This window comes from Lissotriton vulgaris, chromosome 11 (assembly GCF_964263255.1).
Source record: "Lissotriton vulgaris chromosome 11, aLisVul1.2, whole genome shotgun sequence".
Classification (NCBI taxonomy): domain Eukaryota; kingdom Metazoa; phylum Chordata; class Amphibia; order Caudata; family Salamandridae; genus Lissotriton; species Lissotriton vulgaris.
In genome coordinates this window covers 99910800-99937334 of record NC_141699.1, presented here as the reverse complement: position 1 = coordinate 99937334, position 26535 = coordinate 99910800, and positions in this window count along the sequence as shown.

The following is a 26535-nucleotide window of genomic DNA, read 5'->3' as shown; positions in this document are numbered from 1 at the left end:
ATTAACCATTGCTTATTTTTCTTACAGCTTCTTTTTCCCTGCTGCCCCTTTCCTTCTTCCCTTTATTCTTTTGGGTTTTTTCCCCTTTTGGGGTTTTTCCCTCGCCGTATCGTCTGAACACCCTGTGTGTAAACTTCAGGGTGTTCGGAGGGTCCGGAGGTGGAGTATTGTTGCTGCATACGAATCCTGCGGAGTGCAATCCTGACAGAATCACGAGCCCACGAATTTCGCTCCGCCTGGTCCGTGTGTAGTAGCAATGGCGTCCATGGAGGATGTGATGCAGGCTTTGCTCTTGGTGCAGCAGGAGTTGGCCTCTTCTAAGGCCGAAACCGCTGCTTTGCGGGAAAAAGTAGAGCGCCTGAGTGGGAATCCTTTTAACGCTTCTGCATCGTCCTCTAATGTACAGGTTACTGTGCCCCCACCCATACCATTGGCTACTCCAGAAAGGTTCTCCGGAGATCCCCGGAAAGTGCATGTGTTTATGACACAGGTTCTCATGCATTTCTCCTGTAAGCCATCAGCATTCCCCACAAACCATTCGAGGGTGGCTTTTTTGATCTCATATCTGGTGGGGGATGCAGCTGATTGGGCTGTGCCTTTGGTTAAACGTGACGACGCTCTCCTGTCAAATTGGGCAGCGTTTAAAGCTGAATTCGAGAGGGTTTTTGATAGAAGAGCCACGACTTTCAGTGCTGATCGCGAGCTGTTAGCATTACGACAAGGTAGGGGAGAATTAATCACTTATCTTACTGCATTTAATAGACTGGTGGCCGAGGCTGAATGGCCTGAGGAGAAAAGAATGTCTCTTTTCTATCAGGGGTTGCATGACGACCTAAAAGATATGGTGGCACATGTTGATCCTCAGCCTACTTCTTTTGTTGATATGGTAAACCTGGTGTTACGAATGGATAGTAGGTTAACGGACCGAGGGAGTAATAGGAGAAAATGGGACAAAGGGTTTTACAGTGGCGAAAGAAACCCTCGCAAGATGACTGGGGGAACAGAAAACCCTCCTGAACCCATGGAAATAGGAGCAATCAGAGCACCTTTGTCGAGAGAAGAGAGTGGGACAAGAAGATTACAAGGGTTATGCATGTATTGTGGGAAGAAGGGACATTACGTTAGGGAATGCCCTTCCAAACCCAAGTCTTCAGGGAATGTCAATAAGTTTAAAAAGGTCGCTGTCTCAAATATAGCGCAGGAGAATGAACAGAAGAGAGACGACGTAGGTAGTGTAGACGGAGGACATGCGTGGAAACTCACCTCATTGTCTTCTCTTGGTACTGAAGAAACCAAATCACATTTAGTTGTAGTCATGACGCTGGAATGCGACTTGGAACGTTATCAGGTAATGGTAATGTTGGATTCCGGAGCAACCGGCAATTTTGTGGATGAAGGGTTGGTGAAGCGGTTAGAATTACCTCGTGTCCCGAGGGAGAACCCTGAAGACGTATTGGCTGTTGATGGGCAACCATTAACATCAGGACAGATAACAGAAAAAACCTGCGAGTTGGGTTTGTCTATGGTGTTACATGACTATGTGCATTCTGAGGTTTTGGCTTTGAATATAATTGCTGCACCACAGTATGAGATTATTTTGGGTATGCCCTGGTTGCGTAAGCACAACCCGGTGGTGGATTGGCAGGCAAAAAAGTTCCATTTTAGGCTTGAGACTTGTCAGGACCATTTAGCGCCATGTGTTTCAGCTAACGTTATGGTGTTATCCACCCCTTTTATGGCAGCTACTGCTGTGGAAAAGGATGTACGACTGCCTGTTGAGTATTTGCCTTATATGGATGTGTTCAGTGAGGTACAGGCAGAAACTCTACCCCCTCATAGGGAATACGACTGCCGTATAGATCTGGTGGAGGGGGCAACCATACCTTCTTGCAGAGTATACGCTTTATCTGTACCTGAAACCACCTATCTGAAGGAATACATTGAGCATTACACCAGGTTGGGGTTCATCAGGCCTTCCCGCTCTCCTGCTGCCTCCCCTCTGTTTTTTATAGCTAAGGCCAACGGGGACTTGAGAGCATGTGTGGACTACCGCGTCTTGAACAAGAACACCATCCGCAACCGTTACCCTCTTCCCCTCATTTCAGTCTTGCTTGACCAGGTGAGAGAGGCCAAGATCTATACCCGTTTGGACTTACGTGGGGCGTATCACCTGGTCAGGGTAAGAGAAGGGGACGAGTGGAAAACGGCGTTCAAGACGCGGTATGGGCTGTATGAGTATTTGGTGATGCCTTTTGGGCTTTGCAATGCTCCTGCAGCGTTTCAATTTTTTATCAATGACGTGCTGAAAGACTATGTTGACCAATTCGTGGTGATGTATATAGACGACATCTTGATATGTTCGCAGAATGTCTCATGTCATACTAGCCATGTATGCAAGGTTCTGGATAAATTAAGGGAACATAGGTTGTACGTGAAACTGAGCAAATGTGAGTTTGGGGTGCAGGAGGTGGAGTTTTTGGGTGTGAATCTCAGCCCAAGTGGTTTGCAGATGTCGGAGAGGAAGGTGAGTGCGGTGAGGGATTGGCCAGCCCCAAAGAACGTGAGAGAGGTGCAGAGTTTTTTGGGGTTCGCAAATTATTACAGACGGTTCATCTTGCATTTCTCTCAAACGGCAGTCCCCATTACCAGATTGTTGAGAAAAGGAATGAGTTTTGTGTGGACGAGGGAGGCTGAAAATGCGTTCCAAGCTCTGAAAGAAGCATTTACCACGGCCCCGGTGTTGGCACATCCCATCTTGGAACATCCCTTTATTGTTGAGGCAGATGCCTCGGATGAGGCAATAGGGGCAGTTCTATCCCAGAGAGATTCCCACACAGGTCAGCTCCATCCTGTGGCTTATTTATCAAAGAAGTTGAGTTCGGCTGAGGTCAACTATTCTATAGCGGAGAAGGAGCTATTGGCGATAAAGAGGGCTTTTCAGGAGTGGAGGCCTTACCTTTGGGGGGCTTGTCAGGCAGTGACAGTTTATACTGATCACCGGAACCTCCAATACATGTCCTCCGCGAGACATCTGACACAACGGCAAATGCGGTGGATGCTCTTTTTTACGGAATATAATTTTGTGGTAACTTTTCGTCCAGGTACTGAGAACAGGAAGGCAGATGCGCTGTCCAGACAAGAGCTCCCCGCAAAACAGCAGGAGGAGGTGCATTCCATCATCCCTTCTGCTAAGGTGGTGTGTGTGATTAGGGCTGAAAAGTTTTTGGACGATATCAAGGGCTCTAGGTCTTCGGGGTCTTGGGATCGTTGGGCAGCAGCCAAAGCAGACCGGAAGGTGAGACAGGGTTTGCCTTTTCAGGGGGAGCGTTTGTTTTTACCCACAGAGGAAATACGAAAGAAAGCTTTTTGTTGGTGTCACGAAGCTCCAGCTGCTGGACATCCGGGGGTTACCAAGACAGTGAGTTTGCTTAGGAGGCACTTTTGGTGGGAGTCTTTGGTCAGCGACACTACTAGATGGGTGGAAAGGTGTGATACTTGTGCCAGAGCAAAAGGGGAAAACACCAAAAAGAAGGGTTTGTTAATACCAATGCCCACCCCTGATCGGCCATGGCAGAATATAAGTTTAGACTTCATCACGGGATTACCTACTGATCAGGGGAAATCTGCTGTATTGGTGGTAGTAGACAACCTCACAAAAATGGGGCATTTTATACCTTGTGTAAATCTCCCCACTGCTAGTCAAACAGCACAGTTATTGGCTTCCCAAGTCATAAGACTGCATGGTATCCCAAGAGTAATAGTGTCGGACAGAGGGCCGCAGTTCATTGCTCGTTTCTGGCGAATGTGGTGCAAGGCATTGGGTATTGAGTCAGCGCTCTCTACCAGCTTCCATCCTCAAACCGACGGACAAACGGAATGTTTGAATCAGACTTTAAAAAAGTACTTGCGCTGCTACTCCAAGGAAGCACATGAGTCTTGGGTGGAGCTGCTGTGGATGGCAGAGTTGGCTTACAACACTGCATGGCACTGTTCGTTAGGTATGTCACCATTCAAGGCTAATTTTGGTTACGATGCCAACACCTTGCCTATTAATATCCCAGAGGATTTAATGAACCAACCCTCCGTGAAAGAAAGAGGCCAGACATTAAGAAAGGTACACAAGGCGGTACAGAAATATCTGCTAAAAGCTAAAGAGGTGTACAAACGATGGGAGGACAAACACCGTGCTCCTGGTCCTCAGTTCAAGGTAGGGGACAAGGTGTGGCTCTCAACCAAATACATCCGGTTCAAATTGAGAAGTGTTTTCCATCCACGTTACATAGGGCCTTATCCAATAGTAAGACAAGTCAACCCTGTAGCGTACAAATTAAAGCTGCCTATTACCCTGAGAATTCATCCGGTGTTTCATGTGCACCTGTTGAAGAGAGCACTCACGTCACGCAGAACGACGCCCCCCTGCTATTGCTGGTGATGGGAATCTGGAGTACGAGGTGAGAGCTATACGAGACTCCAAGTTCAGCAGGGGGGTTCTTTGGTATCTGGTTTCATGGAAGGGTTACGGAGCGGAGGAGGACTCATGGGAGCCGGTGCACAACGTCAGCGCTCCTAGGGCAGTCCGTTCTTTCCATGCAAGGTTTCCTGATAAGCCGGGGCCTAGGAGGCGCTTGGGAGGAGGGCGTACTGTCAGGGTTTAGGACAGCGTGCGCCTACCTAAAATACAGTTCCCAGCAGCCTTAGGGGAAAAACTACATTTCCCATGATTCCCGGTGGGTCAACAGGATATCAGAGGGCGGAGCCAGGTATTCGGTGCTCGTGATTCCTGTTTGTTTAGCGAGAGCGGCTGCTCTCCGGTGCCTCGGAGTTCCTGCATCGGAATCTGTGCTTTCCTCCGCCGAGGATCTGACTTTCTGCACGGTATTTGAGATCGCGCTGGCTAGCGCGTATGTTCTATGTTACCTTTTGCTCATTTCTTTCTGTTGACATTGCGATAGCTTCTCGCGGCTGCGAGTAGCGGTAATAGAACTGGGCACTTGTTCCCTGGAGTACTTGGTTTTGGGGAAAGGATTTTCTAATATTTTAGTGAGAAAGGATTTCTCAGACTTGGAATTCAAGTGCCGGAGTGCAGGGGGGGATGAGGACCTCCGCACTACCGGCATGAACTCGTGATGAGTTGAATCATCTATTCGGTTGTTGGATTTCTTTACCAAAGCGGATGGCAGTAGTGAAGGAACTACGCCATGCCGTGTTTGGTGTACTTTCTTGTCTTGCCATTATAAGGGATACTTTCGCGCTATGATGGCAAAGAGGATTCTGTTCATCTGTTTTTTGGTTGGGAACTAATTTTGTTATTCAACAAACACTGGCTTGCTACATTTAAGTTACTTGCACTTTTTATACTCATTCGGATTGCCTATTTCTTCAGAGCTCTCCAGTGACTGGTCATAGGGTATGTTACTATTGAGTACTAATACTTTAGGCAGGTAGTGTATATGTCCCCGGTGTTCTTACACTTGTTCTTATGTTCATGCAGGATAACAAAGAAGGCAGAGGAACAGCAGTGTGGTGTATACACATGTGGTTATACAGGTGAATTAAGGAGATGTTTGTCTAGTGAGAAATTACTGAGTGTAGGGTTAAGAATTGTATTAACCATTGCTTATTTTTCTTACAGCTTCTTTTTCCCTGCTGCCCCTTTCCTTCTTCCCTTTATTCTTTTGGGTTTTTTCCCCTTTTGGGGTTTTTCCCTCGCCGTATCGTCTGAACACCCTGTGTGTAAACTTCAGGGTGTTCGGAGGGTCCGGAGGTGGAGTATTGTTGCTGCATACGGATCCTGCGGAGTGCAATCCTGACAGGCTGTGTTTCCTAATACGTGTCCGGGTGATAAGCATCGGATTCTTACACTGAGTTTACCGAAGGATCTGGCTCCTGAACTTGCTGACTGTGAAACCTGGGGAAAAACGTTTGCGGCGGTCTATTCGAGGTGCTATGGCTCCCCGTCTGTGACCAACCTAGGTGGGGTCCTTAAACGTGTTCAGGATGAACATGGACCGGAGGCGGCTGTTGAATTGGGCATGCGCCTGTGTGGCTCCTTTGAAGTGGTTTGCGGTGTGATCCTTGAGAATGTCAAGGGTGATGCAGTGAACTTTCAGGTTGCTAACGCGTTAGCGTTGGTTCCCGAGCCCGATCGACCCCGACAGTTAGCAAAGATTATTGTGCATGCTTACGCAATGGTGGGCCGCAATGCAAAGGGGGTTAAGACTTTTTCTGAAAAGGAAAAGAAACAGCCCCAGAGTCAGACATCGGAAACTGGTGGTCAACAAAAGTCCAAGAAACAAAATTGGCCTAAAAAACAGAATCAGGGTAAGCAACAACAACAACAAACACAGGTTTCTACTCCTGCGTCTCCATTGCCTGTGCAGTCGGATCGTGTTTATGATTTGCGCGACCGCGCGATGATTAAATCGCCTGAGAGGTTTCAGGCTTCTGAACAACGCTCTCCTCGTTCCTTTCAGGACTCATCGGCTCCGTCAACCGGTGGTGGAGGGGGCGGCAGAGGCCGGGGTGGCCAGCAAGGACGTGGTCAGCCCCGCCCGCGTTCCAGTGGAGATCAGCAGGAAGGCTCTACGCCCAAGAGACCTCAGTTTACTACGAAGAAAGTCGCTGCCCTGACCGCGCATCGTTATGCCCCAGATAGTGAGAACGCGGCTTCGGAATCTGACGTGGGCTCTGACCTTGCTGGACAGCGCTGCAGAGATTACCATAGTGAGAGAGGCCCTCCGTCCACTGTTGAAGGTGACAGCGACTGAAACTTTTGTTGTGATTGAAACTGCAGATACGCATGTTGCTCCCCCTGAAAGACTTTTTGAAATTGTCCTGTTAATTGAAGGTGACATGCAGCGAACTGTAAAAGGGGTATTTTGGGAAAATCTCTCGTCTACGTATGACATTTTGCTTTCGGAGGCTGACTGGCCCCCACCTTTTGTTCTCGCAGCTCCGCGAGGGGAGGAGGTAATCCTGCCCAGCTTCGCGCACACTGTGCCGAGGGTGGAGGCGCTGCATTTTGCAGAAGAGTGGGCTCTGGCGCTTGCGCCGGCTGTGTACCACAATCAGTGTGGCTGGGATAAATTGTCACCAAGCCATGAGATTCCTTTACGGTCACAGCCACAGCCTCAACCCCAATATCCCATACGGCGTGAAGCGAAAGCTTCAGTCGCAGCTATCCTTGAACAATTGGAATATCAAGGTGTAATTGAAACGTGTGTGTCACCGATGAATAACCCCCTTTTTACTGTAAACAAACCGGACGGGTCATATCGTTTGGTTTTAGATTATAGGCATTTGAACTCGCATTGCCGTAACTGTGCAGTACAGAATACGCATGGCTCTGCGTTAGTGAATAGTCTTGAGCGTAAACGGTTCAAAACCACGCTTGACATTTCCAATGATTTTTATGCACATAGATTAGATGGTCTAAGTTCTCAATGGACCAGTTTTACGTGCGGCGGCGTGCAAAAAATGTTTAAACGACTCCCAATGGGCTACAAGAACAGTCCGGGAGTTTTTTCCGCGCGCATAGTCTCTCTTTTGGAGAGCTTCGACCCAGTTGCTTGTTCGTATGTGGATGATATTTATCTCACAGACGACGATCTTTGGGAGCATCTGTGTCGAGTAAATAGCATAATTTGTAACTTTGCTGATGTGGGTTACAAGTTTAACTTTGCAAAGTCGCACATTGTAGAGTACACAGTGTTGTTTCTAGGTTACGAGCTTAACCATGAAGGGAAGGGTTTAGCACCCCATTTCCTGGAGAAATGTGCACAGTTGTGCTCTCCGACAACACTGAAAAAATTACAATCTCTTCTGGGTTTTCTGAATTTCGGGAGGACTTACATTCCGGAATATGCCCAGCGTATCAAGCCTTTGTATGCTTTGATACAACCATCTTTTTCCAAATCATGCTGGCTGCCAGAGCATTCGGCAATTCTGCAGTCTTTGCAGGCTGATTTGCTCGCTTCTGAATACTTACAGACTCGTGATAACCAGACCAACCTGGTGATAAGAATTATCCCTGGGGCGGTGGGTTTCACGTACCTGACTTTTAATGAAAGAGATACAGTACCTATGGCTTACAAGTCACACTTGTACACTTCGGCTGAATTGCGTTTTTCCACTGTGGAGAAAGTTTTAACGGCTGTGCAGATGGCAATTCTTAAGGAACGTGCCCTGTCACAGGGAAAGCGCATGTTGGTTGTTACCCCGTGCCCTGCCTTAGAGGCGGTTACGAAAGCCAGTGTACCTAATTCCAAAGCTTTGCACCCTCGGTGGATTCAATGGGCTGCATCCTTGGCATCCCAGGATGTCGCGTTTATTTTTGACGCCACTTTACGGTCTCAGGAGTATTTACAGTATGAATTTGTTCATCCTGCTCCTTTAGCGATGCGGCCGTTGGAGGATTTCCATTGCATCATTTACACTGATGGTTCGGCGCAGGTTGCGCATGGCTCTAAACATGCCTACGTTTCCGCTTGCGCCATTGTGGTCGGTGCCATGGAGAACGATGAGTTCAAGTCCAGTGTTGTGCACACGCAGACGCTTGGAGACTGCACCGCACAATTGGCAGAGCTTCGTGCTCTGATGCTTGCATTGGAGTACGCAGATCCAAGTGTGACGACTTTAATCGTAAGCGATTCTTACTACTGTGTCCAGTCTTACAATGAAAACTTGTTCTTTTGGATTCAGAATGATTTTCGTGATTCGAAAGGTAGCACAATAAAACATAAAACTATCTGGGTCCGAGTGGCGGAACTTAAAGAGAAACTGCCACTCGTGTTTGTGATTCATACTCTCGGTCATCAGCGCGTGGGGGTCCACGCTGTTGGCAACTCGCTTGCTGATGAAGCGGCGAAGTCAGCGGTATCAAAATACTTGGTTGCAGCAGTCACGAGGTCCAAAAGCAAAATCGATGATGACATCTTGGCAGCTGTAGCTGCAACGGAGAAGGGAAGTAAATATCCTGCGGGATTCCCTTCTAAATACACATACCACTTAAGTCCCGATAAGGTTCCTTATGTGAAAATCCCTGAAGTTGGCGAACGTCTAGTTCCCAACTCGGATCGCAGAGCTGCTTTGATTACAGCGGCGCATGAAGGTGTGGCGTCTGCGCATGCGGGCGTCTCGGCCACTGTAACTCAGCTACAACAGAGATTCTGGTGGCGGGGTCTGTACAAACAGACGCGTGAATATGTTCTTCAATGTGACATTTGCCAGCAGATTAAGCCTTGTACTGCTACGCGTCCGCCTCAGACACAGTTGTACATCTCTAATAAACCACTTGGTTGCGTTTATTTGGATCACTGCGGTCCTTTTTCTTCTGATACTGCGTTCAAATACATCTTAGTAGCAGTTGATTCATGCACACGCTTTGTATGGGTATGGCCGCATCGAAGCGCTGATTCGCGGACTGTCATTAAGGATTTGCGTGTCTTTGTGGGAATTTTTGCCTGTGGTACTTTCCATTCGGACCAAGGACCGGCTTTTGCCTCTAAGGCATACAAGGCTGCTATGGTTTCGTTGGGAGTCCAAGTCAAGTTTTCAAGCCCCTACAGACCCGAGGGTAATAGTGTAGTAGAACGAATGAACCGCGACTTAAAGCAATCTTTGACAGCCCGAGTTATAGGCACTAGTAGAAACTGGCTAGCCCACCTCATAGGCGTGCAGCGTGCGCTTAATAATCTCCCTAGAAGGTCTCTGGGTGGGCGGACCCCATACGAAATGCTCTTTGGTATCAAGATATATGTACCTGACCTTGATGGGCCGGACTACAAGGCCCAGGCCGGGGCCTTTGACGTAGATGAACATTGCAATGTTTTACAGAATCTACAAAAGACCAGAGACAGTCTTGCAAAGGAACATTTGCCCTCCACATCGGATGATGCGTTGCAGATCCCGGTAGTTGGCTGGCTACCCCAAGTTGGAGAACTGGTTCGAGAGAAGATCGATAACAAAAAAGAGTTTGGTCCCTCATATCGAGCACCAGTCCGAGTACTTGGAGTGAAGGGCACAAGAACAGTCATTTTACCACCACTTCCAGGTCGTAAGGAAAACAGATTTATTTCTATTGACAATGTCAAGACACACAGGGTGGCCGATTCTTCATAGCATGACACCGGCTGTATCCTGTCCTTCCATGGTGAGGCACTCTGTGCTGGCTATTACATCAGGTGCAGAACAGGAGATGTCCCTCGAGATGCCTGCCATATCCAGACCTTTATTAAATACTATTCCTGATACTAACATTGATGAGCTAACCTACACTTATCCTGCTGATCTATCGATGCCTGATTTGCAGACCCGTTTGGCAGGCCAGTCCAGATTCTCTTTTGACTCTGTTTCGGAAACATCAAAGAAACCCACAAACATTGCAAGATATGCCACGTTGTTCAAAAAACATTTTTTAATTCCGCCTTGGACATACATTTGGTTAATCCTATTTTCATTCTATCTTTTTATGTCAATTGGTTTTGTGTTTTATTTTTTCCGCCTGATCGATGGTCACTACGTTAAAGAAAGAACAGGAATTCGGTACCTTAATGGAACATTGAACCCTCTCTCCTCTTCACATTCTGCGCTCAGACAGAAACGAAACTTAAAAGCAGTTAACATTACAGCATGGCCTGTCCTTGACGGGATTGTGTGGGATGCGGTTAGGTTTCAGATACATGGGCCTACTGAAGTGATTAATGTTCCAAATGTGCTTAGAGTAAACATGGGAGATGTGATTAAACAAAATGTACGTTCTGATGATTGGGATATTCAGGCCGTAGAAGCATTATTCTCTGATTTAAAGTATTATGCTGCCTTCGATGCTGAGGATCTGTATACTGATTCTATTAATTATGGTGATTTGTTTTGTTTTCAACACTATGGTAATCATTTTTTACATAAGACAAATTCCAGGAGGGTTGCTGTGAATTATACACAATGGGAACATTGCCCTGCTCCATTCAGTGGCAGTTCCAATACATTTCTGAAAAAATATACATATTTTACAGACTTTGATCAGTCTAATCCCAAGTCATTTTATTTTAAAATGACACAAAAGCCCATTTCCAAAGTTAGACTTACCGATACAAAATTGCTGTATTCGAAGTCCTTTTTAGACAGGTTGGCTGTAGATGGCTACGAGTTCTGGAAAGGAACAATTGACCTTAAATCGGTTTGGGGTACCAAAGATTGGCAGGTACAAGGCACTGAGGCTTTGCACCGTGCATGTCTCATCCCGAATCACATGTTGTTTTTAAATTCTACCATTTTCCAGACAACATGCTTTGGATTGGCTACTTCTAAAAAATTAAATACACCAACCATCCCAGATTTAAATGAATATACTGGTTGGGGTAATTTCACTGCTTCCTCCATTCAAGAGTTGCAAACTCTTTTACACAATTCATCCTTTGACATTTCCAGTTTGGATTCCAAGGGTTGGCTGGTATGGCAAAAAAGTGCTGATTCTTGCCAGCGCCGTTTTATGGGTTTGGCTGAGGGATTCACAAAACTCAGGCCCGATCCACGTTTTGAGGGAGACTATTCTGTCACGACTTATTCTGTGGGTAAGCTGTGTCAAAATTGGTTACAACATTCTACTTTAGCAGCAGTTAAACTACATTTGTCTCAATTACATGATAGTGTGGATTTAAACGATTTTATAAAAGGCCCTGCTAAAGGTAGATCTAAGCGATTCCTGTATGCAATTTACAATGAAATTTGGAAAGTTAACCAGGTTGAGGCTGCTAAACGCCTAAGGGCTATTGATCAAGCTAATTTGGAAAAAGTGCTTGCGGTGGTTGATAACAGCATTAACACTCTTTCTTCCCGAATTTACACTTTAAATAATATTGTGTCTTCTGTTGTCGACATAGTACATGATGAAGTGTCCGTGTTGTATCATGGTCAAAATCAATTGCGTTCTGTGATGCAGTTTGCATGGACACTACAGACTCTTAAGTCTGGTCGAGTGCCATGGACTTTTTTAAACATCTCATCATTATTTGCCCCTTTTAATTTGACTGAAAAACAGCGCATGTTGTCAATGAGAGATGCTACATTTTCTATGTTACATATTGAAAAATTAGAATCCCTGCCGTTTTCGGTGGCTGAAGTAACTGCAGCAACATGGCTTATTCATGGTGTTATAACGTTACCTTTTGCTTTGTATAAATTAACAAATTGTATGAAATATATTGCCATTGGGCGCTATGAACCATTAGGCAGTGCTTTCCTCCATGAGACATGGTCTTTACCATACACTTACAGATGTCTTAAGGATGGGAATGAAGTGAATCTGAATGGTGAAGAATGTACACAGTCCCCAGACCGCTCACTTATTTGCAGACACATCCAGTTGCATGGTTCTTGTAATCAGGACAAACCTAATTTGGCCTGTGTTTTGAAAGGGACCCCAGTTCCTGCAATAGTTCCCACGTTCACGTTGTTGTCCAACGGTAGTTATTTACTTTTAAATAACGAGTTTTGTTGTGGGCTAGAGCCTGGAATAGGATATGTGGTTACCGTGTCTGAAAGGGTCGTTTGCTGCAAGAATGTGTTGTATCCACCCACGCATGGGAATGCAGAAGTTTTAATTTGGCCGAGAATACCAACCTTGAGAGCTGAATTCAATGGTTTAGGCCGTATAAGAGCCCTTTTGTCTCAAAAACAGGTGGCCCTGAGCTCTGCCCGTGAAACTTAAGTCCTTCACATAGCAAACACACGCACAGAAGTACAAGCTCTTTTAAGTACTGATTTGCCGTTTTATTTTTGCGAGCTGGTTCATCAGATCTTTAATGCCTCCTCCACATCCAACCTCGCTCATTTTTTTAAAATGGTTAGCAGTGGTCTTGTGACTACATTTGAAAAAGTATTTGGTATAATCCCTGCGTTCTTCCATTCTATATTCGCTAGTCTGTTTGGCGGATTTCCTGTTTTGCTGGCTTTGGCTGCAGGCGTTCTGGTGATATTTTATTTCATGAAACATGGATGTCCATCCTGCGCTAGGAAACGCACAGCACCTACTGATGCAGTTTCGCAACCGGATGCTTGATTATTATGGATCCCTGCCGCTTGCGACTTTAAGCACGGCTTTTGGATTATCTTTCAGATTTTCCTATTTCACCTGTGTCCAGCCTGTGTTTCATTGCCTAAGCTGTGATTTCGACTGGGCCATTGATTTGTGTCTCTGTTTACCGACTTCTCCTGACGTCAATTTTGATCAGCTGATGTCCCCCGTAGTGGCTCATGAGTTGGTCTGTTCTGGCGAAAGGGTTATGGCTATGGCAGCGATGCATGGACTAATGGGTCAGTGGGACATCTTCGCAGCAGCGCATGACTTTCTGGCACAAAGCGTTCTCGAGAACCCGCTGAGTTGTCCTCTGATGATGCTAGAGGATTCAGTACTGGAGGAGCACGTATGTTCTTTCCCATTGCTTAATTGGATGGCTGAACTGTTTTCGGATGATGACAGTGATTTCATGTTGGAAGCTGTTGCTACATATTTTGCATATTCATTCAACGAGGGATGACTTTGAATACTTCCATCTATATGGCACGTGACTTTTTAGTAATTCTGAATGGTGCCACTTTCAATACGAACATTCGATTTTTTCATATGTTCAAGGCCTGTTTATTATTTTTAGGCCTCAAGTTCGACTTTTTATATTTTGTGTGGCCACTATAGGCATTCATACATAGTTTTTGTATTTTTTAAATTTTACATACATTACATACATTTAGCTTGGCTCAATATCATTGAACTCTGCTTTCAAGTCTTGCCTCTCATAGAGTATTGGCTTATATATTTGTCTTTTGACCGTCCTCGGACCATTGGGGGGGTGTCATATGGTTATTACGTTTCCATAGGTTGTGTTAAGTTAGCATGTGCTTGTTAAAAGTTTAAACGCCATCTTTTCTTTCTGCTTCGGTTTGCACACGACACCTAATTGTTATTTCAGCTTTTAACCTAGAAGAAAGATTTGATTTACTTCAGAATAATATATTATTACACTGATATCAGTCGTGCCTGGAACATTTGGAACAACTGTCTGCACACTGAGAGCTGCAAACTCTAACACAAGGTTATTGTAGGCCTGATCCTCGCACTACGTTAGTCATAACACAAATAATGTTTGTGCCAACTTTGGGCTTTACGTGAGTTCAAGATACAGTTACAGGAAATTCTAAACACACTTGATGCTGGACATGCTGAGAGCTGGTAGCTGTTGATGTGATCTCCTACTACTGAGAATTTGAGGTATGGGTTCGGCCAGCTAAAGCCCAAATGAGACCTTCTTAGATATAATATAATATGCTAATTAGGGTGCGCGAAATATAGGTGATACAGAATTCTATAGATTTTGCATCATAATATGTTATCACAGTTTGCTTATTATGGATTAGTGACTATGCTGCTGACTCTGATTTTTATAATATGTATGTTGGTATTATACAAGATACTGCGTTTGAGAATGTTGCATTGAAAAAATAAACATTTCAAACTTGCACGTGTTCTCATTGCCTCCCAGTTTCGGTTTGGAATGATAATATAACGAAAGAGTGTTCATGTGTTCCACGATACCTGAGGTATTCTAAGTTCATGTTCTGGATTGTCTAAGACATCGGGAAGTATTTACTGCCGATGAGATACTGTAGCTAGCCTGGTAAGGGGATTTCTGAAACATAGGTGAGTTGTGGGTCACCCTGACTCACCCAGGTTCTAGGTCTCTGAGCACAGTTCTGTGAGAGAACGGAAACCCTGCGACACTGCAGCAGGAGGTTCTCAGACTTCAAGATCAGCAATTGAACCTCCAGGCCCACGCGGAAGACCTCGAGAACCGATCCCGGCGGAACAACATCAGGATCCGGTCGGTTCCTCAGGGTATTGAAGGACAGGATATTAAATCCTTCGTTATGGAGCTTTTTGTCATATCTTGGGTGCCCCTCCGGAACAACGGCTCAAGCTGGACCGGACCCATGGAGCCGGACCTCGATGGCAGGCGACTGCTCCCCCCCGGACATTTTAATGTGCGTGCATGATTTTCAACTCACAGAAAAGATCTTTTGGGAAGCATGGGCCAATCACCCCATAGAGCTTCGTTCAGCTAAACCTCCCCTATTCCAGGACTTAGCTGCCTCCACTCTAAAGAAAAGGCGAGCGTTTAGGCCTGTCAAACCTTTACTGCGCTCCAAGGACATTCCCTATTCATGGGGACACCCCTTCAGGATTGTCTTTAAGTGGGGGGGCAAGCTACGCCAGATCACCTCCTTACAGGAGGCCTCATTGCTCCTTAACTTGCCCGAAGAGGACACGGCAACCCCAGCAGGCGAAAACACCGGGGGTCGGCGCAGGGGAGCAGACAGGTGGCAGCGGGTGGGGAATGCTTCTCTGCGCCTTCGCCCTGACTCGGATACTGTTAGACCTCGAACCAGGGCTACAGGAAAGGTACTACAAAGACCATAATACCTTGTGTAGGGGTTGCATCGTGTGCTGTCCCATACTGCCTTGCGATGGGTCACCTGATACCAGGGGAGGTTCTTAAGCTATCAGAGAAGTAATGGCGGCGCTTGGCTTTCCTGCTCAGTCCTGAAGTATCCTGCCTTGGATTCCCTGTTTTCCTGCTTCGCCTCCTCGGAGTCAAGCTCCGCTTTTGATAAACGGATATTCCCCTTGCTTGGCATATTCATTTTTGTAGCTGCGTGTTGTTCGTAGCTTTTGGTGCATCTGCCGAGTCGTGCCTCCCGTCACCCCTCCCTTGAACTTTCAGAGTCGCGGCGATTCTACAGCAGCTTACCTGGAGACCCGCTTTCCTTTCCCAGTGTGCGCTCTACCTTCTCTCTCTTCTCGTAGTGGACGCGCCTGATTTTCCTCACGAACACCGATGCTGGGCGTCCTCGTGGAGTAACGGGCAGACGCTTCCTTTTTTTTATGTTTTGAAAACTTTACCTGAACAAACTCGTGTCCAGATCCTTGTTGGTGGAAACGCCTGGATAACACGCATCGTTCCTTAGCGTGTGACTCACCCTGATACTTTTATTGCTACTTGTGAATTCGCCTGGATAACACGCTTCGTTTCTTCGCGTATGACTCACCTGGATACATTCCGTTGCTCCTCTGACTTAGACATTGTTGCACAACGAATTCATTACAAGACATTTGGGACATTGTGTCAAATTTCACAAGGACTCTTGGAGCTTTTCGTTTTCACACAATTGGGAACCTATGTTTCTTTTTGGTGCATAGTTTGCACAATCCTTTTGTTATACAAGAGACCAAGACCTTAGGTATCGATCCTTCTACTTGATGTTCGCTGGTGAGTATGAGATAGCACACAGTGGGGAGGCAACATTGAATACGCTTAGTATATTCTGTTTTGATACTTACCTGAGTAATTCTTGTTTTGTGTTCTCCTCCTCTGCAGTGATTCCACCATATTCCTTTGAGAGCCTTTCCACTCCCTCCAGCTTATGGCTCTTAGCTGCGGACATATTGTCCTTGGTCTCTTCATTTTCTGAAGTGGTTCTTTCCTCACTGTTGTGTTTCTGTAACACAGAGAGGGAAACACCTTTGGGAAACGTGGAGGCATAACTTCGCTTCTGGGGTATTGGTATTCCTGCCTGGACACTCCTTGCGCCCGACTGATACCATGGCAAAGGAACCGTAAGGCAGTTATTGCAACCCTAGTGGATGACTCGGCTGCAGCAGAATGAAGATGATATAGATCTGATATCACTGGGGCGAGTTGTTAGAGGGGTCCCTTTCGGCCTTTCAGGCTGGGTCTTAGGTGGAATCGGGGCGGCGGGGGATTCCTGCTGGACATCTTACGCCACACCATGGGTTTATTCACCCAGGACACTTATGGACTGTACAAGTTCAGTTTGGTTTGTTTTGTTGTTGGGGAACTGGGTCCTCTCCTCCTTCTTCTATGCATGGACATCTTATTAGATTTATGGAAAGCCGTGGGGTTGCGGGGACGTTTGGCTGGTCATTTCAAGGTGTGGATATTGGTGGGATTGGGCCCTTCATCCCAAGCCTTTCCCTCGGCATCTTGGTAACTACTCTCGTGATGGCTTCAGTTAAAATCCTGTTTCTCAATGTCAAGGCCCTTAATAGCCCCATTAAGAGGCGAGCAGTACTGTCCTTTCTGTGAAACTCAGATACCCACATTTGTCTCTTTCAAGAAACGCACCTTCTACCTCACGATACACATAGGTTGTGGTCTAGAGCATTCCCTCACCAACTATTCTCGTACCAGTCCACATAAATGGTGGGGGTGGCAATCCTAGTCGCTGCTGGGATTCAGAGCACCATAGGTCATAAGTGGGCCGAGTTCCGGGGTCGACTACTAGCTTATACCTTCACAGTAGGACCACACGCCTTTACAGTGGCCTCAGTACTTGTCCCTAATGAGGGCAAGAAGGGTTCCTTCGGTAGGTGTTCCAGGAGCTGACGAGTCTCCCTGACAGTTCCCTACTTATAGGGGGGGACTTCAATTTGGTTCTCGATAGCGAGATGGATAAGCCTGCTCAGCCGACGGGACAAACTGGGGCCATCGCTTGCAATAGGAAGCGCCTGCTCACGGACACAGGGCTTATGAATGTCTGGAGGTCCCATCATTCAGCATTCTGGGAATATACTTTCTACTCGCATTTCCACAAAATGTATGCTAGGATTGACTACATCTTAACATCTGACATACTTACACAACAGTCTCAGGACGTGGAAATTCTTACGTGCCCTTTGTCTGACCACTCTGCGGTTCGGGTGGCACAGAAACTATAACGGACTACTTGACGAACAACAGTACCCCCGACGTCTCGATAGAGACCCTATGGGATGCCATAAAAGCGGTCGTCAGAGTGCAGTTTTGGGGATCTCTACGGTGGACTATAGACTTAGGAGGGAGAAATGGGAACAACTTTCAAGCACAATACCCGAGCTAGAGCGCATTCACCAGTGAACAGGTGCCCGAGGATCTGGAAAGAAATTAAAGCAGCAAGGGCTCAGTTAGCTGGCTTGGATGTGGACAGGGCCGAATATGCCGCCCTTTGGCTTCGGCATGCCTTTTATGTGGGGGGGACAGGTTTGGGAAGCTACTGGCTAATAGGCTGCGTGCACAGAGACAGGCATCCCACACCCCCGGAGACATGGATACACTGGGCCAGGTACAGTCCATGGACCAGGGGATAGCTGCAACTTTCCAACAATTTTATGAGACACTATGCAGAGCTCAGAGTGTCCCACAGGATGGTCCAGCCCAATATCTGGATAGGGTGGCCACGGCCAAGGTTAGTCCTGAGTCAGGTTGTAGTGAGGTCATGGGGCATTGAGACAATGCTATGTTAGCATTAGTTTGTATATGCTTGGCAGCCATTTTCCGCCTTTGCACGCGTTACTATATGGCTTTATTCTCGTGGATAAACTGCTGGTGCATTTGTGCATGAGAACTGTCTGCCCTTCACACATTTAGCTGTACACTGTGCTCCTAGTCTGCACAGCGTGTTCAAGGTTCTATTCTATTAAAATTATTTATAACGCGCACTATCACCAGCGGTTTCTTGGCGCTCATTGACATATTGCGTTGACATATAGCGTTGGTCGAGGGTGACATGTAGCGATGATCAAGGGTAAGGGATTAATCATAGGCAGCTTGAAAAAGCAGGGTTTTTAGAAGTGTACGAAAGCAGTCATACGATGGACAGAGACGGAGAGAAGAAGGTAGGGCGTTCCAGGTGGAGGGAGCCAGTACGGAAAAACTCAAACCTCCATGCTTTTTCCTTTTAAATCTTGGGACCTCAAGGAGGTTTAGTGATGCTGAGCGAAGGGCTCTGGAAGGAGTGTGACGAGACAAGGCCAGAGAGATGAACCTGGGAGCTGCGTCCGATAGGGCCTTAAAAGTAGTGCATGCCAGTTTGAAAGTGCAGCGTTTGGAAACAGGGAGCCAATGCAGGCTTCGGAGGAGGGGAGTGACGTGCTGGTGTTTGGGCTGACGGAAGATCAGGCGAGCAGCCTGATTCTGCACCAGCTGAAGTCGGTGGAGGTGACATGCAGGAATTCCTGCGTACAGAATGTTGGCGTAATCAAGGTTGAAATACAATGTATGCTGTTGATTCACTTTGGTCAGTCCCGCTCCCTTAGACACAACATAGAACACAGCTGCACTACTAAAAGTCGGGTGCTTTTAATATGGCATTGAATGCATGAAAAGGCACTTGGAGAGATTCATTCCAGCGAAGAAGAGCTGTGCTTGTCCTGAGATGTGATTCCTTACATCTAAATTTGGAGGTATGGGGTTCCCTTGACAAAGCCTAGAGGTCTTCTATGCTTATAATAAACTAGCTTATAAAATGGGGAGGGTGGTAAGGCGTTGTAGCCCTGTTTCTAGAATTATTATTATAATATGATTTCCTCTTTTGTGCTATATGGAATTGCAACCATGCTGATTATATTATTCTTATGCATTTGGCTGTTAGTGTTGGCTTGTGTACTGCATTATAGAGCACGTTAGTTAAAATAAACATTTTAAACTATACAGTGTCTCTGTTTACTCATGTTGTGGACAAGTATGAGTGTTTGAACTAAATAGTGTTCTTCTTCCCACAATTCCTGAGAGGGACAGAGTGACATTTTCTAGGATGTCTAATCATTGGTACCTTTGCTGTAGAATGGAGAACGAATGAGACACTATACCTAGTCGGATGGGGGTTCTGGGCACCGAGTTGGGTTTTCTGGTACACCACTACACACCGAGGTCCTGGTTTCCTGCACATAGTTCTGAATATGTGCAGAATCCCTGCAACATGGCGCACCTAATATTTGGTCTAGTTCTTATTTAAGAGGCACTCGATCAGTACTGGTGCTTGTCTACAATACCTTCGCTTCTGTTTTCCGGTAAACAGTTGTGACGGCATAACCTACCTATACTGATGTTTTTATAGGTTCTTTTCAAGCTTGATTCAAAAGGTTTCCTTTTGAATTTCTACCCTTTATTGCGCTGCCATGCATTGAGTTGTTCTTCTTTCTTAGTCCTTATGGTTGATGTCGATATTGCGGCAGTTAGCCGCGCACCGCTCCATCATCATTTGCAAGCATATGGAGTGCCGTACTCGGGTATCGATCTTATTTTTGTGGTTGGAGCTGATCCGGCTTACCACTTTGAGGTGTTTTATTCTTGGGTTACCTTTCCAGCAGTGAATGGAGATGATAACTTGTTCCATGTATAGACTCCCACTGCAACACCTAATGTTTATCGTCCATAAAGAACTCTTGAAGTTCCGATTTTGGCATGGCAACACCATATTTGGTTTAATGGTGCCGTACCCCACACAGTGACTCCGGTCCATTTAGGCCCTTTATCAATTCCAGGGGCCACTTGGCCAGTTTTGGAGGATACACACCACATCCATGTTATTTGACAGTAAAATTGGAAGAACTGCATGTCTTGCACGCCTCCTAAATGGAGGTGCACAGGGCCCTGGTGCAATAACTCTTATGCAACCTCCAGGTGGGAGCACCTGGGGTGGCAGCGCAACCAGCTGGACCTTGCGGACTAACTTTTAGTCCTGTCATGTTTGATTCGGAGAGTAGGGATGATTTACCTTACAGGCTTGCAGAGTAATTTGACCAGCTGAAAGCGATATTTTCGAACACACCTCTTGTAGAAAAACACAGGATTTTAACTATTAGTTTGCAAAAAGACATCATTTACAAATGGTAGTGGTGGCCTTATTGGTAGCACATCACTCTCTATGTGCATTATATATTGGCATCACAGTATTGGTGCCCCTCAAGGTTAGAAATCTACACCCCAATACCTAAGGTGTCAACCTACTGTGGCCCAAAAGAACCAAGTAGTAATGTCAACACATATACATAAACCTCGGCACTCTAGTTAATTTAATATTGATTCATAAATATTTCTCAATATAGGTCAATTTGAAACACCAGCAAAACAAAAACATTTTTACTTGCTGTTCAATTTAATATACATATGGAACATACAATTTTGGCCATATATTCAGAAGCGAAATCATTGTATTCCAAGGATGGAAAGCTTGATACAATAATCCTCCTGTCAGACGATGGACCGCCAGCCGACACATGTTTCATTTCAAAGAAACTTTTTCAAGGCTGCAAGTAATGCCATAAAGAAAAATCCAATGTTTATAACAAGGAAAATATAAAACAACATAGGAAACAGGAATAAGAGGTTTTTTTTTGGGAACAACGAGAGAAAAGAAGTTATGTGCACAAGATCTACTGTATTTAACAGCCATAGTGTTATAGTAGAATACAAAGACTTGATTCTTTTTTTTAATTCTTTTTATTAATAAATCAAAGAAAAAGAAAAAGACAGCAGATGACAAAGGAAGCTCTGTCAGGTGGTCATCTTTATGTTCCATACATCAAAACAATGATACAAAATAGCGATATTGGATCAAGGGGACACCTGCGCCTCCTCCTCTTCCAGGCGTGCCAGGGGTGCACATATATCTCCTCGGTAATGATTCCAAGCCTCCCAAACCTTTCCCCACTTCCCAGGACACCCCCTAGCCACATAGACTGCTCGTTCCCTGAACATGCACCAGTCCAGGTCTTCCATCCATCTCTCAATGCGGGGCAGCTGACTCGCTCCCCACAACTGGGCAATGTTCCGCTTAGCTGTTATGCATGCCAAAGTCGCCCATTGCTTCTTATATATGTTCAGGTCTGTTGGCTCCCAAACGTTCAAGATACACCTGCGGGCCTCGGGCCACAGCTTCACCCTCAAGACCTCTTGCAACTTGTCATGAATCCTCCCCCAGTAAATCTGTATCTCAGTACAATGCCACAGTATATGGATAAACGTACCAGGTTCCCCACACCCCCTCCTACACTCCCCACCCTCCGAGCGACCCATACGAACTAAACAAGGCCCCTTGATGTACAATCTGTGTAGGATCTTCAATTGTACATGTCTGAGCCTCATCTGTATCACTACCACACGGTGAGAGGAGACCACTTCCTGCCAATCCTCATCGTCTAACTCCAGCCCATCCTCGATCCAGTGCGATTTTATAAGTGCCAATGGGTCCGCCATGTTGTTAATTAGCTTCTTGTAGATTAGCGAGGTAGTCTTTTCAGGAAGGTGACCATCCAACACCCAGGCCTCGAGGGGGGGAGCGTCAGGGAGTATCGTGTCTCTGGGGACAAGTGTACGTAGCACATGGCTAACCTGAAGGTAACGGTAGTGTTCACTATCTTGAAGTTGGTATTGCTGCTTAAGGGATTGAAACGTTTGAACTGTGCCCTCTCCCGAGACAGCCTTAATCTGAGTAATCCCGATTAGGTCCCATTTGTCGAACTTGATTCTTTTTAAAATCAAGTAAGAATAGACCCAAAGCATCGAATAGTGAAATAACATCATTCATGCAGTGTTCGTACACCAAGATGTGAGTATTTAATTAAACCAAAGATTTGTGAATAAACATAACAAATGATGGGAACTACACTGAGCAAGTCCCATTACAATACCTTCAATAATTGATGGATAAGTTCCAAAATTATTCCGTAGACATTTAGGCCTTGCAGTGGAAATAATCAGTTCCTAGTAAATAGTAATGAGAGAAGGCAAAAATAAATCTTGTAAAGAGATCCTAATCCAAGAGTGGATAATTAGTCTCTTATATATAGCGAAAACTTCATAGAAAGTATAAAAATTATAGCATATATACCTATTCTAAATAGTATTTTTATTAGTAAGGAAAGTAGCACCCCATACTTTAAAATGTATTCAATATAAGTCATCTGCAAAAGAAAAGAAGAAGCAAATGGTATCCCTCGTAAGTCAATTATAGGATCTTCTTTGTAGTTTCAAAGATAAAAATAACACACTGTATGGTAGTGTGATTGATATCTGCCAATTTCTTAAATTTTATTTTCATTGTCCATAGTCGGCCATGCAATAAGAATTACGTAAGGAACTCGTCACATTGGGTCCACTACCAATAGGCCATTCCTATTCCTTGATTAGCTCCAAATATTATTTTTAAAACGGCTTTATTCTAGCCAAAATTTTATTGCATATTTATTTCAGCCAAAAGAATTTATAACCCGGCTCATCATGAGCCACACAATAAAATTAATCGTTGATAAAAAGCAAGAAGACAAGACACCTATATATAAAGTGTAGTCCCAATTATTTAGATAGACAATTCCAAAATTGACAACTTACAGATTTATAAGCGAAGAATGTAGGGCTGTGATATGCCTCTGAAAATGTAAGAGAAATGATGATCTGTACGTTAGAAAAAAGATATAGGATTTATTATTTGCATATAGTAAATACTTAGGAAATACATACACATATCCCCATAAATGTGTGTGTTATTTAAGTCTTGAGTCAGATGCAGCAATGTGAATACTGCTAGTTATCCCATACCCAGAATCTATTAAGTATAGTCAACCCCATCCCAACATATGATTTAAGTTTTTGTAGCAGTAGTGTACTTAATATTTCTAGAACGGTCCTAAAAATTACAGGTAAAGGGGCTATGCAGATGCTGACTCATATAGTATTAACTTAAATGTAAATGTACAGGAATTTACATAGCGCAAATCACCGAGCGGTTTCTAAGCGCTTGCTTAGGGAACCCGTCCTGGTATTCCCCTGTGAGATAACCCCGGCAGGGTATCCGCAAGGTGAAAGCCAGGCCTCCCGCCGCGAGGGGCCGTTGTGGAGATTAAGCAAGCTATTGCCCAGAGTCGCAGAGTGTGAACCAGTGAATCGAGTAGGCACTGGATAGGCACCGGAGCGAGAATTGTCGAGTCCATGGACATTTTAGGACTCAAGACCCCGCCGAGCCAGGAATTGAACCCTGGTCCCGGGCTGACCTCTGCTTCCAGGTCTGCCTCCTCTAACCAGTGAGCCACACTTCTCCACTTAACTCCACTTAACATCTCAATTCTATTACAGGACCGGAGGCTTCGGATTATGCTTCTCAATCTTTACTGCATTAAACACAGCAGCCAATGAAAATGGATATTTTCACAAAAAACAGTAAACAAACTTCATTTGCCATGAGTACACATGAGTATAGGCACGCCCCCATAGTCCATAAGACCCCCCGGCGTGCTCCCATCATCCTCTTTCTTTGCTGCTCACAAGTCAGAGTTAAGTGCACCTCCCCTCTGGTCCCCTCACTCTGCTTGTTGTTTGGGGTGCTGTTGGGGGTTTATATTGTATGATTTAATGATATTGCGGGATCATCCGCTTATTATTGGTGATTTAAAGTGTTTAGCACATGTTATTCTGAACTCTTGGTGATCGTTGTTCAGGTGCAATAAGTGTAACTCTCTGACCTTGGTTTTTCCCACGTACTTAGTTTGGGCCGATCGGCGTTTTGCCGTGGTTGCTCCCGCTGTGGCGCTCGTAGAGACGGTCTCTGACCGGCAAGGGGCCGCTGCGCACTTCATCGGAGCCCGGTACCGGCAGCCTGAGGGCGCGCATGGGCTTCCCTGATACGGCCTGACGTTCAGGCCGGGTGGCTCTCGGCCGCCGTGCGCGCCCAAAACGCTGACCAAATTGGGCTAGTTTTTGGTAGTTTTGGTAGCGCTTGGGCTGCGTGCCTCGGCGCGATACCCTGGCTCACAGGAACGCGCGTTTCAAGCGTTCCACACACCGGCTTGCTCCTGTTCGATCGCCAGAGTTTTTTGGTTGTAAAATATTGGAGGCCCAGAGTGTGCACACGCTCAGGAGACTTTGGGGCCAAGGTCACTGACCTAACTGATTACAGCTTTGCTGAGGGGGTTTGGGAAACATTGCCAGACTTAATTATACAAGTGTGCTTTGGGCTGACCCCCCCCCATGTACCCCCCAGGTGTGAGATTTCATAGGGTCTTCTCCCTTATACGTTGAGGTGTATATCTGCACCATGGAAGATTGGGTACAGTACCCGGATGAGGAGTACGCAGATGGGGAGGAGATTGTTGAGGTACAGCAGGAAGCTGTCTTAGAGGACAATATTGTCGAAGCTTTGGATGCCTCGGTCCAACCTTCAGTAAATCGAGCCATGGAGACGAAGGTCCCTCAGCGCCTTGAGACCCTACGGGTAAGTAGTGCGCTCTATAAATGTCCTTGATTGATTGATTGATAGACAGTGCAACAGGCACTTGCGGTGGCCCTACGCCCCATACGAAAACAGCTTGAGGGTTTTGCGAAACGCCACGGATATGATAAGAAGAAAAAGCAAAAGCAGGCAGCCTCTTCTTCTTCCGCCACAGGTTCGGCTGAGCAGAAACAATGGCCGCATGAGCAGTCCATGGCTTCTCTGCCAGTAAGAGGGGCATTAGACCAGCCCTATACAGCTGGAAAAACGAAGGGAAAACGACCGATTCCAGCGGACACGGATACCACCACCACGAATACAGATACCAATACAGACACTGATACCTCGGAGGAGCATCCTCCCCCTCCCAAGAAAGCTAAGATTACCCCCAAGGCGGCGGAGGACAAGGTTGTCAAAACCTTCAACTTTGATCCTTCGGACATAGTACACTCCCGGTCTTCGGACTGGGTCCCGCCGCCGGCAGTCTCGGAGTACCTTCACGAGAACCTCAGGAAGAGCTTCAATAGGGAGGTCCGTAACCGATTGCGGTCGGAGTGTCCGCGCCCAGACATTCCGGACAGTGTGGCTGACACTCCGGAGATAGATGCCAGCATGTTAACCTTTTTAAGGAAATTTTCGAAGGATCCCAAACGAGGGTTAGACCGGGCTTGGCGAGGCTGCCAAGATAAAATGCTTGACGTTGTGGGGCCCCTGGCGAAAATCCTGGAAATGGCCCTGGTGGCCAAGGAAGGGACGACTCCGGTGGATCCAGACATCTTGGCGGGCTGGGCTCAGCGCGCCATTTGCCTTGTAGGCAATGCAAATTGCGCAATCTCTTCGGAGTGGCGCAAGTCCTTGTTGTTCAGGATGGACAGTAACCTGACGGAACTCGCTGAGGCTGAACCAGGCCCCCTGGCTGGGGGTTTTCTTTTCGGAGACCGATTCGTTAAAGATGTCACTAAGTATGCAGGGACATTCACCGCCTTGGATAAGGCGCAGAGTGGAATCAAACGCGCCCTTACTCAAGGGGTTTTCAACAGGGCCGGGCGAGGCGGGGGTCGCTCGTCAGGCCGAGGATTCCAACAAGGCTCCCAGCGAGGAGATTTTGGTCGCGGGCGTGGAGAGTGGGACTCCACCCGCGGTGGCACCTTCTATCCGTCTAGAAGAAGATTCAACAAAGGACGTTTCCAAGGAGGAAACAACAAAGCGAGCCTAAAGTCGCACCAGAATACCGGTGAGTGTAACAGATGTCTCTCTTCTTCCGCTGGGGGGGGCGCACGCAGCACTGTCTGCCACAGTGGCAAGCCTTTACTCAGGACGCTTGGGTGCTGCAGACCATACAGGGGTTTCAGCTGGAGTTCTATTCTCACCCGGCGCAAGCGTTTCCCCCGCCACCTCTCCATTTTTCCCAATTAGATCACAGTTTCATAGACGAAGAGGTGG